The 5,571-nt window shown below is 43.4% G+C and overlaps 1 pseudogene; it reads left to right on the top strand.

Moving 5' to 3' along the window:
- The first annotated feature begins 2,225 nt into the window (after window positions 1-2,225).
- On the top strand, window positions 2,226-4,139 carry LOC147431099 (uncharacterized; annotated as a pseudogene).
- Window positions 4,140-5,571: the final 1,432 nt, after the last annotated feature.

Raw genomic sequence — 5,571 nt, 5'->3', positions numbered from 1 at the left:
TATGATATCCTCCAGCTCTACAGTCAGCTTCTGAATTCTATCACAAATTTTCCCATGAATTTCTTCTCTTTCTTGGTCAGACTGATTGTCAGAGCTTGAAGAAATGGTATCTTCACACTGCCATTCCTCTTTTGCAGTGTTTCCACTCCTTCCATCTACTCTTAGTTCATCAGCTAATCCATGTACCGCAGCGAGCATTGTCTCAATTATGGATGGTACTGGCTGATCTTTATCAGTCAATTGGGCTGGTATCCTCTGAATGGCTCTAGCTTCAGAACTTTCTAGCTGCTCTAGCAGCTTCTTGGCTAAATCCTCCATGATTTTAGCCGCTAGTTCCCTCTGCTCTTGTCACTCATCTACCACCTTCTATTTACCTTTGGCCTTCCAAATTTCTCTTTGTTGAGCCCACTTGATGCTGGTAGGATTGACTAGTGCTTCTGTGTCTGGAATTTCTTCAATGACTACACCCTTGCTTCTAGTAACTACCCTGACTGGGACTGGCTCTGGTGCCTTAGCCTCAGTAGTAGCAGGTGCATCTAGGCATTGGGCTGCAAAATGGCCATACTTCCCTGGTTGGAATCGGCCACATCCCTGACGAGTACCACTGGTACCTGGTTGGAATCGTCCATGTCCCTGACCAGTACCACTGGTACCTGGTCTCTCCTCTTGAGCTACTTTGACTGGTTCTACCTTCACTGGTTCAGTGTAGGCAACCACTGACAGATCTTTGCCTTTCTTAAAGTGGTGGATCCTGATGCCACAATTGTTCCATAGATGACCAAAAGCCTTACAGTAGGTACATTGTGGACATTCATTGGAGATATGGTCCTTGGATTTACATTTCGAACACCAAGTCTCCATCTTCCGAACTGGCTGTCTTGTGTGGCTAATTTCGGCAATCTGTCTAGCCATTTCTTCAATTTTCTTGGTCCAAGATCCCTTCTTTCATTTCTCATTGGCTTGTTCATTAGAGCTGCTCTCGGAGCTACTGGATACCTCACTGGAATCAGAACTTTCAGTAGCAGAGCTACTGCTACTGGCCCCACTTCTTGTGGCTCTTTTCCTTCTTGGCCTGCTGTTCCAGCTTTAATGCCCTTTGGACCAGATCATTGAATTTCTTGGTAGGGGATGGTACCTCTTGTTCCCTAAGCTTTTTTCTTCTGAACCCATTCAGAAACCATGCCCTCAAACTCTTCTCAGATGGCGGTTCCTGTAACTGCCTGGTTAGCTCCTTGATCTTTTCCACATAACTGCGGACTGATAAATTTCTCTGTTTGATCTTATCTAGTTCACAGAGAATATCATTATCCCCTCTGTTGTCGGAATATTCCAACCTGAAGGCTTTAAGAAATTTGTTGTATGATCTGAGCTGGCAGGCAAGGTAATGGTAATACCATTTCCTCGCTGCCTCCTTCAAGGTTTGTGGAAAATAATCCCCCCAATCATCTTCATCAATATTTTTCAGTTCAGCATACTGCTTGAAAGCCTGTATGTGAACGTTTGGATCATCCTTCTTACCTCCCTTGAATACTGGAAAAGAAATTTTCAGGGAAGCTCTGTAATCATTTCGATTACCACTGATCCTGCCACTTCTCTTCTTGGATTCAGAAAGGCGCTTGGGAGTCTTCTTGCAATTGTCAGTGTCAGCATCCCAATCAATCTCTGTCTTTGACTCAGTGTCAGTACCTTCTTTGGTTTGTCTACTAGAAGTACGGTGACTACCTTTACTTCCCTTGGTACCGAGAACTCTTGGAACTCTTGGCTTTCCGTGCTTCTCGTTCTGCCCGTCGGCGTCGAGAATGACTGGAGTGCTGTGAGTCCTGCGCCTCATCAGCCCGACTCTGCTCCTCGTGAGCCTTAGTGTTAGTCATGTTCTCTTGCTTGGGGTCAGACTCTCTTCCTGACTCCTCAGGAATGGGATCAACACGCATGGTGGATTTCCGGCCACGACTGGATTTAGGTGCCATTGCTGAAAACTTCCAACTGGGAGAAGAGTCTTTCAGTCAATGAGCTTCAGCTTGAGCGACAGTGATCGCCAAAATAGAATTGGATCTGATCTCTTGAGACAGCTAATTCCAGTGTTAGAAGATTTCAGCTACTAGTGTGAGAAGAATTCAGACAGTAGACTGGACAGAAATCAGAAACTAGACTGGAATTTGGATATTGGAATAAGAATCAAACTTATGTACTGGAAATAATGTTCAGATTCAGGTTCAGAATACTGGATGAGAAGTAAGTGTAATTAGAATATCTGCCATGATTGGGATTACAGATACAGATTACAGCGAATATGATTTACAAAGAGAGTAGAACCGACAATACTGCCAATGATTCTCAAGTACATGTGTAGACAAAGTGCTAACCCAAATGATAACAATTGCCAACCCGATTACAATGTAATGCGCCCTATTTATACACTTCGGGTTTACTGTAGTAATTACCATAGTAATCACTAAGTAATTCGCTGCCCATCTCCTAAGAGGACGTTCCCACATAGTGAACTATCGAGCCGTTTACAATGGCCCAGGTATAGAAAAATATCCATTAGTGGCACGCCCGGTGGGACCCAGCTTCTAGCGTTCTCGCTTGAGCGAAGTACCTACAATTCTCAGAGATGGAGCTAGTTTTTCCTTTTTGCTTGTATTTGATTTTTAGGATTCTTTCTTTCCTCGCGGCCATCTGGGATGCATTCATATCTAGGCGGGGGGATTTCAAAAAAAGGGTTATTATGACGTCTGTTGCTACCCAGACCTTGAATATTGATGTGATGATTTTGGTGAGCCTTTAGGTTTTTATAAACTTTGGGATGAGTTTTTAGCCCATTTGAGCGATGAAGTGGATGAAGATGAGGGCATTTCCCTTGAGGATATTGCTTGGAGCGAAGCATTGAGAGAGAATGTGACTCTTGACGAGTGCATATGGGATGGCTTTTTGGCCAATGTAGTGGATGATGCCACTTTTATTGAATCTTTTCTTACGGAGGATAATGTTGATCTACCTCTTGTTCTTTCCCACCCTCCCACCCTCGTTGAGGAGGTGTTGTATGGAGTGGGGTTTACACATTCTTCTAAGCATATCGATGACGAGATGCAACCTTTAGAAGGGGTCGGGTTTGTCACAGGGGATAAGCCTGTGATTACAGCCACACATTTTAACGATGTTGTGCTTATTGAAGATGTTTGTGATGGTTCTAGTGTTAGCTCTCTTGATGTTTCTGATGGCGATGTGGTTCCTATTGAAAATGTCTTTTTGAAAGAGAAGCATGATTCTCTAGTCGCAGATCATGTGGTTACTAATGCTTATGATGCTTTTAGCCCACCACCTATTCCCCAAGCTAGGGAGTGACCTATTGACCAGTGGATGTGAAGTTGATACCCTTTGATGGCATTGGGGTTGTGACAATTGACTCCCATTTACTGCAATTTGTGCAAGCTTGTTGGTTTGAGGGTTATGACACGCCCGAAGATCTCATGAGGTTATTTCCTGTTTTTCTCACTTGGGTAGCTATGCAATGGTACCTTAGTATGATGCGTCATTCTCCACATTTGATGCAGTCTTGGGATGGATTGGGTAGCGCTTTTGTTGCCAGATTCTCTCCTATTTTGCCTTCTTGTTTAGTCTTTGGGACCCTGTTAGAATTCTTCCAAGGGGAGGGTGAACCAATTGATGAGTATGTTAAGCGTTTTCAAACTTTCAAGATGAAGCACTGTGATCCCTATGGTTTTGATGAGAGAGTTTTGTTGGAATGTTTTCTTACGGGTATGTTGAGGGATATTCAATTTGATGTGAGGTTGTGAGATCCAAAGAAAGTTGATGATGCATATGCACGTGCTAGGGTTGTGGGGGAGGCCTTTGAAGATACCGCCCTAGCAGTCCAATGGAGGGTAAACTTTGAGGCTGAGCGAAACCACAGAGAGGGTTGTTTGAATGCTATGACATGTGCTTCTAATGTTCGTATTCCACCATCTCTCACTCCAACACCTTTGCAAGCTAATGAAGCACCTGTTTTTAAAGATGACACTTCTTCTCTACCACATTGGGTACCACATGTGCCACAACGTGAGTTTGTTTCCCATCCAAGGGGGTTTTGGCAAGATAAAGAAAAGAGGGAAAATAATAGAAAAAAGGATAAAATTTAAATAAAAGCCTAAAGGCAAGCTAGACTCAAAAGTGACATGCCCGTCACATGCATACTCTCTAGCATTCCGTCCTCATATTAGCACCGTGCATTTGCATTTTCCACTGCCTTGTACGTCTGAAGCAACGATGCCTATTATGCCCATTGTGGCCGTAGTTCCAACATGTGAGTCACGATCGTGAGCGAGAACCGCCTATAACCTGAACCGCCACCATATTCATGCCAAAAATATGGCAAACAATGCTCAAGATCACAAAACTCTCCCATTGAGAGCAAACCCCTCTCTCTGGCAACGAAAGTGAGAAAACGTTCAAGCTCACTAGCCTCTGCAATAGGCATACATATCTGGCAAAATTTCGACAGAGTCTCCTCTGTAATTGGAGCAAAAAACTCAACAGTAAATTGCAATAGAGACAACAACAAATACCCAAATGGCCAATCCGAGAATGTACTCGTTCGGAATCACCTCACAAAGTCATACACAGAGCCAAAATGCTCTATCCGCAGTATCACTCAACGGCGCCACAAATGACATGCATATGTGAGTGAAAAACTGCTGCCAAAATGTGTCAACAATGAATGAACAATGTGCTAGAAAACCATAGCATACACAACCTGTGTAAAAGTGGGAGTCAAAACTCAACCACTATCAAGAGTAACAAGAACTATACTTATAGAGTAACATAAGTTCGTGTATAGCTAAAAAATATGACTACAAATCAGCCCCAAATTTAGCTCTCAAATTGTTAAAGAAACAGGTTACAACTGTGCCGCAATTTAGCTTACAATTGAGCCATACATAGGCACCTGCAAAGAGGAAATGATGCCTGGAAAATCAACTCACAAATGACCCTCAAACCTGCATGTAAACCTATCAATGTGAGAGCTAATCTCGATCACAAACTATTGCGAGTAAACTCCAGCAATTATCCCACAAAAGCATACACAAAGTAAAAGCTCAAGACACCTGCTGTGTCGTAACCGGTATGCAAGCCAAAACACTGGAGAAGATGTCCTCAATTGTAAATGGAAACACCCGTGGAAGTACTAAACGTAACTTGTAGTAGCTGGGAGTCAAAATTGGGAGCTCCACATGGCCGAGCACTCACAAATCAAGACCAAAAATGCAAAGCGAAACACGCCCGCGATGCACCACCCAAAAGGGAAAACACTACACGCAAATCCTGAGTGCTACAAGCAATCACAATCTTGGTTGCATCAACGATGCGCATAAAATGGCTACAAAACCAAGAACCAAAGTGATTGCACACTCAAACCCATGTGCAACCAAAGCGCATGAAACCGCACTGCAAATGCATGCACCAATCTTCACACTTTGCATACATCATTGCAAACACCTGCAAATCTAGTACACAAATACGTGCTCTACTTGTGACTGCCAAAAACATGGTCGAGGCATACATTACCGAGCG

This window comes from Adiantum capillus-veneris, chromosome 21 (genome assembly GCF_014529385.1).
Source record: "Adiantum capillus-veneris isolate H3 chromosome 21, ASM1452938v2, whole genome shotgun sequence".
In the NCBI taxonomy this organism is placed as follows: domain Eukaryota; kingdom Viridiplantae; phylum Streptophyta; class Polypodiopsida; order Polypodiales; family Pteridaceae; genus Adiantum; species Adiantum capillus-veneris.
The sequence above is the reverse complement of the archived record's forward strand: the minus strand, read 5'-3'. Positions and strand labels throughout refer to the sequence as shown.